Here is a 12,126-nt window from a genome sequence, read left to right as displayed (position 1 = left end):
CAGTGTGTGTGTGCCTTAGCTAAAGAGATTGCCTTGGGGGGTCTTAGCCAAGTTCTGAGTGGGTCAGGAAAGGGGAAAAGTGGAAGGGCATCATCATTTTGGCACAATCCTCCTAAGTGAAGAAAAAAAAAAAAAAATGTGGATCAGACACACTCTGTACTGGCCACCAGGCATATTACTGGCAAGAGACAGTGTGGCTATAGTCAGGACAAAAACTAAATGCAAAACACACATTCCTCAAAAACACTGAACATAGAATTACCACATGAACCAGCAATTCCACTTTGGGGTATCTACTCAAAAGAAATGAAAGCAGGGTCTCTAACAGGTATTCAAACACTTGAGTTCACGGCAGGATTATTCACAATAGCCAAAAAGTGGAAGCAACCCGTGTCCACCAACTGATAAATGAGTAAACAAAGCGTGGTATATACATACAATGGAATATTACTTAGCCTTAAAAAGGCAGAACATTCTAAGACATGCTACAACATGGATAAACCTTGAGGACGTTATGCTAAGTTAAACAAGCCAGTCACAAAAGACACATACTGTGTGATTCTGCTTGCTTGTGGTACCCATTGGAGTCAAATTCATGGAGACTGGAAATAGAATGGTGGTCACCAGGGCCTGAGGGGAAGGGGAGTGGGGAGTTTTTGTTTAATGGACATAGAGTTTCAGTTCTGCAAGATGAAAAGAGTTCTGGAAATGGATAGAGGTGGTGGTTGCCCAGCAATGTGAAGGTACTGAACACTACTGAACTGTACACTTAAGAATGATTTGGATGATACATTTCGTTATGTGTGTTTTACTATAATTTAAAATGAAAAAATAACATTAAAAAATTTTTAAGTACACCACAGTGAGGAAGGGATATTGGTAGGGAAGATGGAGTGGCCTCTAGAAGATGAAAAAGGGACTTGGGAGCTATAATAGCAGCACCAGGTGAAATCATTTACGGGACAGTCACCACTTCTATTAACAGCTCCAGTGCTTTCTCTCTCTTCATACTTATCACCATTGCAATCGGATTTTGGCATGGCAATGTGTGTTTTTCTTTTGTTTTTGTGTGTGTGTTTTTTTTTTGGTTTTTGTTTTTCTTAATCCTCACCGGAGGATTTTTTCCCATTTATTTATTTATTTATTTATTTTTGGAGAGAGGGAGAAAGAGAGAGAAATATCGATGTGAGAGAGACACATCTATTGGTTGCCTCCTGCATGCACACCAACCTGGGCCAGGGATCGAACCTGCAACCCAGGTATGTGCCCTTGACCAGAATTCGAATCCGTGACCCTTTGGTGCGCAGGCCGACACTCTAACCATGAACCACACCGGCCAGGGTGGCACATCAATGTTTTATTGTCTCCCCAGTCATTCCCAAGGTCCATGAAGGCAGGAGTCACATCTGATGAGCCCAGTACTCTATCTCTCAGGCCAGCATATTGACTGACACCTCATGGGCACTTCATAATATTTGTGGAATGAATGAATGAATTTGTTACCACAGGAATAACCATGTCTTAAAAGTAAAATTATAATAAAAGAAAACAACTTCAAACAATGAAATGTAATTAAAAAACAGGAGTGATAAGACATATGAGTAAGTGACGTCATTGCACCTTGGGAAGTTTGCGTGGAGAAGGGACCTGAATTGAGCCCTAACTCTGTCCCTGCTCCACTTTGCTGTGTGACACACCCAGCTGGGCTGTGGATACTTCACTGCTATTCCACGCTAATATAACCCACTTGTCTAGAATTAAATACAGATAGTTTTACTTTCAAGAGCCTCTGATTTTATTTGCAAAGTTATTCTTTTATCCTGTGGGTCTGTGGTTAAACAAGGGAAACCTAGTGTGATTAATAGGAACTTAAAAGTTCTGATTCTGCAAATGCCAATTTCTCTGAGCTGCAACTTCTTCCTCTTTAAAACTGGGATAGCTTTAATATTAAATTTCTTGGCATCCCAGGTCTGATGTCTGATGAATTCTTAATAAAATAAAGCTCTTTCAAAAAAAAATTATATAGAGATAGATATAGATATAGATAGATATGGAGAGAGACCTTGGATTTATTCAACAGCTTCCAAAGTGCCTCGTTTATCTAGCGAGAGGGAGAAATAAAAACTCTCTTAGGATAGAAAATTGATAAATACAAGTAATATTGGTATCCCTGCCTATAGAATGAATATAAGAAGCAAAGAAGTCAGGCAACTTGCCCAAGGTCACTCTGGAAGTCAGTGATGGGGATGAGAATGGAACCCAGGCTTCCAGGCTCCTGGCCTAATGCTTTTCTCTCAGGACCATAAATTACCAGACTGCTTAGGTCTCTAGATTCTGCAGATGTTGCCATCTCCTCAATGTCCTTGCGCCGCCACCCAATGCTTTCACATTTTTTACGGTGTGAGATGAAAGTCTCCCTCCTCCTGACAGCTTTATTACCCCAAGAAACCATTAACTCCCTCTAGCTCAGAAAGTCATACCCAATTGTTGGTGCAGTAACCAAACAGGAGTCAAAGACATTTCTATGATTGATGCACCTTTCCGTGAAAAACAGCTGAAAATATTAGTGCTTTGATAGTCTCCTCCCTTTTTATCTTTTTTTGCAGGCCTAAAGGTTAATCCGTTGACAATGTTACACAGAAAGTCTTTTTTAAAAGGCCAACAACGAAGAGACTGTGTAAGTTGGAGAACTCCTCCCCAGGCCAGGAAGGAGGCGTCAACTCCCAGAAGAGGGGTTTGAACAAGTCACGGAACTGTAAGAATGGTTCGGTTTGATGGCGCCTTATGCACATATGGGGGTCAAATTTAAGCAGCACCAAGTAGGGCTAAAATTGCTTCTGAGATGACTATCAGTCTGAAGGGAAAGAAGCAAACATGTATGGAAAATAATAAGAAAAGAAAAGATGTAGAAAAATGAAGAGGAAAGGGGGAAGAAGAGAAATCTAAAAAGGAAAGAGTAAAAGAGTGAAGTATATATTAATAATAACCAATAGTTATAGGATTTACAGCTTATAAAAGGCTTTCCCACATATCTATCCATGTATTGTTCAAAACTCCCACACAGTAGGTAATATTATCCCAATCTGACGAATGAGGCTCATATGCCAAAGATCAGAACGTTAGGACATAGAAGGTGGACTCAAACACAGTTCCTTTTGCCACCTCCACCAAAGACCCAAAGAAGAGTGTATTGGGTCAGATCAGGGGGCATTAAGCCTAGACTCACACTGTGGCACCCAGGGACTACGTGAGGACCCTCCGATGTGTAACGTAGCATGAAGAACTTCAAGAGCCTTCGTTCCAGACTCTGCACAAAGTTCTACCTCCTCCAAGAAAAATAATGAGAGTAGAATGGCAGGGGAACCTACTTCTTCAAAAATGAGTAGAACTGGAAGTGTTCTACTTTTAGACAGAATGGCACAAAATTAGCCCAATAGTAGAGAGTGTGAAAAATGGTCAGCATAGGGGAACCATACGGTGAAAGATGTAAAATGGACTGTGATACTGGTTGAGTGATAGGTCCTGGAGGGCCTTAAGGGCCATACCGAGGAGCAAAAAGCTTATTCTGTTGTCAGTGGGGAGACTTCAAAGGTTTAAAGATAAGACGAGAGGTTGCAAATAACATGATCAGATCTACTTTGGGAAAATAACCCTAACAGCAATATGGAGGAAGGGAAAGGTGTCCATGAAACAAGACATGGGGTGAAACTCAGTCATGGCAATACAAAGTAAAAGGACATGGTCTACATTCTAGAGGTAGTTTAGAAGTAGAATCAATAGGATGGAACCCGGGAAAGGAGTTAAAAAAAAGTCTTGGAGTTCTGGCCTCCATAATGAGTAGTAAACTGTAATAAAATCCATCAAGGCTAAAAAAATAATTTTTACTTAGGGCATATTAAATTTGAAGTATCTGTGGATGTACAGGAATACATGTCAACTAAGCTGATAGAGATATGGTTCTAGAGCCCAAGAGAAAGTTAGTGCTAATAAGACAGATTTGGGAATTATCAGTATATAGATGGCGGTAGAAGTCATGGCGGTAGAAGCAAACATCAGCACCCAGCCTTCAAAAGGACGTTAGGTCATAGAATAAGGAAACTGAAAATGTCCAATGAATAGTTGGATGTCATGGAATTATTTTCCAGCTGGCTACTAGACTCACCTATATATATTTGCACCCCTGTTCTCTCTCCTCCCTCTCTTCTGCACATTTCCAGGGTGGCATATCACTGGACATGCTTCCCAGGCTCCAGAGCCTCCTGCTTTGTTTCCCAAATTTCTACTAACACTTCTCTCCAGCTGCAGGATCTCCAAGGAATGATAACCCAGTGACCTCCTCCCTTGGCACATGGCCCTAAGTATCTGCATGTGTACACTCTTTGGGGGCAGCATGGACCTGCCATGGACACTCCGAAACTAAAAGAGAGATTCCCCATAGCCAAAAGGTAGAAACAACCCAAAGGTCCACCAACAAATTAATAGATAAACAAAATGTGGTATATACATAGAAAGGAATATTTTTCAGCCTTTAAAAGGAAGGAAATTCTGAAACATGCTACAAAAAGATAAGCTTAAGGACATTATTGCAAGTGAGATAAGTCAGTCACAAAAGACAAATACTATATAATTTCACTTACATGAGCTACCTGGGGTAGTCAAGTTTATCTAAATAGAAAGTAGAATGGTGGTTGCCAGGAGCCAGGGGAAGGGAAATGGGAAGTTACTGTTTAATGAGTACAGAGTTTCTATTTGGAAAGATGAAAAAAGTTCTGGAATGGATAGTGGTAATGGTTGCACAATGTAGTAAATGTACTTAATACCACAGAATTGTATACTTATGTTAAATGTTAAATTTTATATTCTGTGTATTTTATCACAATTTTTAAAAGAAGCAACCAAAAAAATATATCCAACATAAGAATAGTTGATTGTTTTATAGTCATAAAATGGAATACAACACAGCAATGAAGAAGAACTACTGCTGTATACAAAGACATAAATGAACCTCACATACATAATGTTGAGCACGAAGGGCCAGATACAAAAGTGTACATTATTTATAATTTTGTTTACATGAAGTTCAAGAACAGGCAAAACTAATCTGTGGTGATAAAAGTCAGAGTGGGGTGACCCTGGAGGAGGTGTATGGAATGAAAGAGGTCTTGAGAGAGCCTGCTGAGTGCTGTAAATGTCTTATCCCACAATCTGAGTGGTGCTTACACAGCTGTATACAGGTTAAATTTCTCAGGCTGAACACCTGAGATTTGTGTTAATTATGTTTCAATATTAAAAAGATAACCCCCAAAATATTGTTTAAATATTTTCAAGTTTATTCAACAGCTCGCTGCAATCAGCTGAAGCATGTGAATGAAAGACCTGATAGGCGAGGAAAAGAAAGAAATGATTTGGGGGGAGGGAACACATCAGTTTTAGAAAAAATTGCCATCATGGGGTGGGGGGTAGGTAGAGAGAAAACACAGAAAAGGTGATCGGGGGTCACCATTTCATTTCAAAGTTCAGTTCAATAAAATCCAGTTAATAAATAATTATTGAGCACTTAGTGCCAAACACAATGCAGAGTTCTAGGGCCATTTCTCAAAAGTGGGCCAACTGCATCAGAATCATGTAAGTAGATGGTTTGAAGTACAGGTTCTTGGACTCCACCCCAGATCAACTGATTCAGAAACTCGGGGGGCCAGGCCCAGGAATCTCCTTTCCACAGTTACCCCAGGTGACTCTACAAAGACAAATAATGTATACTTTGTTCTGCATTAACCTCTCTGCCCTCAAGGGGGATAGGGGATGGAAATGAGATGTATAAACAGGTACTTTTTATATAATGTGGCAACTAGAATAATTGAGAAGTACAGAGACTGCTGAGGAAGCTTGGGAGGAATAGCTGAGGGTGGAAGAGGGAAGACTGGGTCAAATCAGGTGAGGTGATACCTGTGGCAAATGGAAAGGCTGTGGAGCCATTGGCAGAGCAAACTGGGGTGAAGAAGCGGGTGGGAAAGTGATGAGTTTGCAAAGTGTGGGTCCCAGAAAGTAAAATCAGCATCACCTGGGAACTTGTTAGAAATGCACATTCTTAAGCCCCACTGGTCCTGAATCAGAATTTCTGGGGGTGGATCCAGCAGTCTGTGTTTCCAAGTCCTCCAGGGGATTCTGATGCCCACGCAAGTCAGGTGGCCAGGACGGGCAGGGCGGCAGCAGAGTGGCACAGTCAGGAGTGCAGCTGCAGGGCCAGGATGCCTGGGTCCTAATCTCTCCTTGGGCCTCAGTTTCTTCATCTCTGTAATAACAGTACTTAATAATAGTACATAATTACTACATATAAAGTGCCTGGCACATAATAAGCACTGCATAAGTGTGTTTTTATTAGTAACAGTGTGGGCGAAGGGACCCGCAGGAGCAATGGCAGGGCTGTTTTACAGGTAGCTGCTGTTTGAGCATCAGGCATGAAGCAGGTGTTATGAGAGTGCTGGAGGGGTCAGCAGAGGACAGCTTGTGGCATTTCATATTTAAAGAGGGAAAAAGACACCTGGGAACTTCTGCTTCCAAAAAGATGCGCTACATGTACTTTTTCCTATTCCTCCCACTAAGCACAACTAAGAACCCTGGACACTCTCAATAAGATTCTGAAAGTGGAGAGAAAAAGGCAGAGTAGAGAGAGGCCTCAGGACCTGAGAAATGACACTGGGTGGTTTTATTTGGGGTTGGGGAGAGGGAGTTACATATCCTAGACCTGGAGATGATGTACCTGGCAACCCAGAAATCCCAACAGACACAAACAAGAAAGCCATAGCAAAAGCATGCTCTCTCTAGCCAAAGGACCAGGAAAGGAACAACCTAGAAAGAAAGAAAACTTACGTAACAGCTCTACTCCAGCCACATTCCACAGGAAACACTGAGGCCTCATGCCCCCCACGCCAGCAAAGGCAGGGTGAGGAGCCCAGATTCCACCCCACCAGGCTGACAAGTTGCCCAATCCCTACACTGGGGAGGTGCCAGAGAGGCTGGGTGGAGGTGTGGATGTCACTGTCCATCTAGATATAATTCCCCTTTATAGTGTCAATAGAGACTACATGGGGGCCAGAACCCCCACCCAGCAGCAAGGAGGAGCACCCACCCTCCTTCTGCCAGAGCACCCTACCTCTTCTGCAGGATGGCAGTATCTCATTTGTGATTTTGTACTATAATTTTGTGAGAGTTACCATTGGGGGAAACTTGGTTAAGGGTAAAGGGACTCTTGCTGTATTTATTCCTTAAAATTGGCACATAATGTGCACCTACAATCATCTCAAAAATTTTTTAATTTAACTTTAAAAAATTAAAAAGAAAAGTGAACTAAATCATACGGCAAAGGGGAGCTATGGGTTTTAAGCAGAGTGACAGGTGAGATTTGTGCCATAATCAACCTTTGCTGAGCGCAGTTTCACACAGGGCGCGGGTCATGACAGCCTCAGAACACCACCGAAATTCCTCTCAGAGGAGCTTTGGCACACGCACTACAGGCTGCCTGCTCTGCAGAAAGAATCTTCCGTTTGGCATCATCAGAATTCAGTGGGGACCAAAGGACAGTTTGCAGTTTCGGGGTTGCTGGGGCGATGAGCTAACACCCTGTGGGAAGACTTGAGGTAACGAATCAGGACGTTGATGGATGACACTACTAATGGAAAGCAAGATGTTGATTTGAGAGGCTCTTGTTTCTGATAATCATGCTTGTGAACCTTCTCTGTTAACTCCTGTAAGATCTGGGAATCTGAAAGGGTAAACATAAATCGGTATGATCAGTGACCAGAGGAGGCTGCGGGACACTGTTCCAACAAGAGAGACTTTTGAAAATAAAAACCCATAAGTCACTTCCTGTGCAATCAGCTTGGTTCCACTTGTGCAGCTCTGGTTTCATCATTTTGAGCCCTGTACCTGGTAGAATGGAGGTGCCCTGGCCAGCAAGGGGCTGGAGGGGGCAGAGGGAGGAAGAGAGAAATTGGGTGATCAATAAACACTTTGGGAACCCTGCAGTGAAAACAAACGCTACTTTATGAAGAGTATTGAAGGGAAGATAAGCCAGAGTGCTTGAGCTCAAGGAAGAGGGAGCTCATGACAGGCTGGAGAAGTCAAGGCAGGCTTCTAGGAGGGAGGGAGGAATTGTGCTGAGTCCTGAGAGCAGACAGCACCCAGACTAGAGTCCAGCACACAGGGCCACAGAGAGGGAGGAAGGGACCTACGTGGAACAGGAATTCGCAATAGGTGAGGTGCTTTGAACACAGTGCAATTTAGATTTGGGCTCATTGGCTGTTAGCAAAAACATGGAATGAACAAGGATCGAGTTGCAACATGAATCTCTGAGGTGATCTGTTCTGTGCAAAACAAATAAATAAATAAATAAAATTAGTAGGTCAGTCAAAAAAATAACCTGTTCATGGCTACAGACTCCACACTGGAAGTGTCGATGGCTCAGCACAAATTCATCGCAGTTGCAGCCCCAAAGGACCTCACAGTGGAGATAGATACACAAATACACTCTAGTTTGTTACTCACAGTTCCCAAGAAGAGGAGGTGCCATGTGCAGGGGGCCATTGAGGAATCACCAGGTCAGTCAGGAGGCAGATGGGACAGGAAGAAAAGATGGGCAAGAGCCTTTATTATGGCTTCCACAAGAGGTACAGGTGAGGCAGGGTAAACAGGCTTAGGATTGGTTCATTCCAGCAGACATCCAGCAGCACCCAGGCCCCAGACATGTGATAGAGGCCTTCTTAAATCTTCCAGCCAGCCAATCCAACTACTGGATGCAGCTACATGAGAGAACCCAAAAGAGACCAGCAGGGACTCCACTCCAGCCTCCACCATGTCCCCAAGAGTGACCCAGAAGACCTACAAAGTGTCCACCTCTGGCCCCCAGGGCCTTCAGCAGCCACTTGTACTTGAGTGGGCCCGGCACCCACATCAGTTCCTCATCTTTTTCCCGGTTGGGGAGCAGCTACCAGGTTGGCCTGGGCACCAACATGAGTCTGGTCGGGGGTTGTGGCGGGACTGGGAAAATGGGGAGCATCACAGCTGTCTAAGTGAACCAAAGCCTGCTGAGCCCCTTGAAGCTGAATGTGGTTCCTAACCTCCAGGAGGTGTGCAACCAGAAGGAGCAGATCAAGACCCTCAACAACAAGTTTGCTTCCTTCATCGATAAGGTGCAGAACCTGGAGCAGCAGAATAAGATTCTGGAGACCAAATGGAACCTGTCAGCAGCAGAAGACCACTCGCAGTAACATGGAAAAGATGTTCGAAAGCTACATCAACAACCTTCGGCGGCAGCTAGACTCACTGGCCCAGGAGAAACTGAGGCTGGAGGCAGAGTTTGGCAACATGCAGGGGCTGGTGGAGGACCTGAGTCAGTACGAGGATGAGATCAGCAAGCGCACAGAGATAGAGAATGAATTTTCCCTCAAGAAGAATGTGGAGCCCGACCAGGCGTGGCTCAGCGGTTGAGCATTGACCTAGGATCCAGGCGATCGGGGTTTGATTCCGTCAGGGCACATGCCCGGGTTGTGGGCTCGATCCCCAGTCGGGGGCGTGCAGGAGGCAGCCGATCAAGGACTCTCTCATCATTAATGTTTCTATCTCTCTCTCTCTCTCCCTCTCCTTTCCTCTCTCTGAAATCAATAAAGATATATTTTTAAAAAAAGAAGAAGAATATGGATGAAGCTTACATGAACAAGGTGGAGCTGGAGTCCCACCTGGAAGGGCTGACCGATGAGATCAACTTCTACAGGCAGCTGTATGAAGAGGAGATTTGTGAATTGCAGTCCCAGATCTCCGGCACATCCATGGTCCTGTCCATGGATAACAACTGTTCCCTGGACCTGGATGGCATCATCACCAAGGTCAAGGCCCAGTACAAGCAGATCTCCAACCACAGCCGGGCCAAGGCTGAGACCATGTACCAGATCAAGTACGAGGAGCTGCAGACGTTGGCTGGGAAGCATGGGGATGACCTACGCCCCGCGAAGACTGAAATTTCTAAGAAGAACCAGAACATCAGCTGACTCCAGGCTGAGACTGAGGGCCTCAAAGGCCAGAGGGCTTCCCTGGAAGCCGCCATCACTGACGCCAAGCAATGTGGGGAGCTGGCCATCAAGGACAATCAGGCCAAGGTGGCTGAGCTGGAAACTGCTCTGAGAAATGCCAAGCAGGACATGACCCGGCAGCTGCTGGAGTACCAGGAACTCATGAACATCAAGCTGGCCCTGAATGTGGAGATTGCCACCTACAGGAAGCAGCTAGAGGGCAAGGAGAAGCAGCTGGAGGGCAAGGAGAACCGGAAAGAGTCTGGTATACAGAACATGAGTATCCACACCAAGACCACCAGCGGCTACTCAGGTGTGCTGAGCCCATCTTACGGGACCTTCAACTATGGCATGGGCTTCCAGGCCAACTTGGGCTCTGGCGGGACCTCTGGCTCCTTCAGCCGCACCAGCTCCTCCAAGGTGGTGGTTGTAAAGACGATTGAGACCCACAATGGGAAGGTCATGTCTGAATCATCTGATGTCCTGCCTAAGTGAATGAATACTGCAGTCCCTCCTGTCCTCCAAGCCTGTGGGAAAGGAGCTGTGCAGGGGAGCAGTGGGCACAGGAGACCCACCTGAGGCTCAGCCGCAGTCCTCAGTTCACCCTTGGGGTGGGAGTGTACTGCCAGGGGGACTACCTTTTCCCTATGCCCCCAACTTAAAAGCCAAATCAAGTGTATTTTTCCAAAATAAAGTCTCAGCTGGCTCAGCCAAAAAATGAAAGACCAGCAGAACTTCTAGTCAACCTTCAGACCCATGAGAAATAATAAATCACTGTTGTTTTAAGGCACTGAATTTGGGGGCGGTTTGTTACACAAAATTATACATAGTGAAACAAGGGCAATGAACTCTTTCTCTTCTCCTCTCTGTTACAGAGGTGTCTTGACCCAGGGTGAAAGCAGTAAATGTCAGTTACTTAATAGAGGTTAAGGGACATAATATATGCCTTATAATATATATGGGAAACTGTTATCCCACAGAGCACAAAGAATTTAACCTGGAGCCAAGTGGTACCGACTTTAGGTCTTGCCTGTGCATGAAAACTAGACAGACAGCAGCACAGATGAGTGGACAAACTCGACCGTCTCAACCAGCAAAGCAGACTGACTGACACGTGACCAGTTTGGTTGCTACATTCAGAATCCATCACAAAGAGAGAAGAAATAACTGTTTCCTTCGCAGCAGTCTCTCTCTCTCTTTTTAAATATATCTTTATTGATTTCAGAAAGAGGGAGAGAGAGAGAGAGAGAGAGAGAGAGAGAGAGAGAGAGAAACATCAATGATTAGAGTCATTGATTGCCCCTTGTACACTCCCTACTGGGGATCAAGCCCACAACCGGGGCATGTGCCCTGACCAGGAATCGAATTGCAGTCTCCTGGATCATAGGTCAATGTTCAACCACTGAGCCACACCAGCTGGGCTCCCTTGCTACAGTCTCAGCAACCAGCCATCTGCGTCCTTATATTCCATAAGGACCTCAAGGGTCTGCCATCTGTGGAGTAACAGACTGTGACCCCACAGTCACCCACACACAATGGAAAGCTGCATGGTTTAGGGTCCGACTTGGTACTTCTACCTTCTGGAATTGTTCTCAATACCTCAATCCCCTTGATTTAGATTTTTTTTGCCTGCTCTGACCTGCACTCCATGTGTGAGTTTTCCTGACTTCTACATTTTTGCAGCCTGTTCTAATCCCATCTATCTGACCTTTCAGGTTTAAGAAGACAATTCAGGCCTCCAGTTCAAGCCTGTTTAGGGGCTGATCCTTGGTCAAGCCTACAGCTACCCACGCCCCTACATTGCTCAATTATCCAATAAGCACCCTCTGAGCACTTACTAAGTACACCAAAAATGAAAGAAGCATTAGACTGGAGCTTCCAAATTGAAGAAGTCCTGTTTTCCATTTCTCCCAAAGGAGTATTAGGTTCCACTTAACAGATACTCTGGTACATAGGAAGTTATATCCCATACTCAGACATCCAATTTGCAGTGAATCCGAAAACCATAAAATACACCTGACACTAAAATTATTCTGCACAGAAGTCAATCACTTTTTGAGAA

The 12,126-nt window shown here is 44.6% G+C and overlaps 1 pseudogene; it reads left to right on the top strand.

Annotated features, from left to right (window-relative positions):
* The first annotated feature begins 8,851 nt into the window (after window positions 1-8,851).
* LOC107546676 (keratin, type II cytoskeletal 8-like) lies at window positions 8,852-10,559 on the top strand (annotated as a pseudogene).
* Window positions 10,560-12,126: the final 1,567 nt, after the last annotated feature.

This window comes from Miniopterus natalensis, chromosome 7 (genome assembly GCF_054644295.1).
Source record: "Miniopterus natalensis isolate mMinNat1 chromosome 7, mMinNat1.hap1, whole genome shotgun sequence".
NCBI lineage: Eukaryota > Metazoa > Chordata > Mammalia > Chiroptera > Miniopteridae > Miniopterus > Miniopterus natalensis.
Note: the sequence above shows the minus strand (reverse complement) of the source record. Positions and strands in the feature narration are given on the sequence as shown.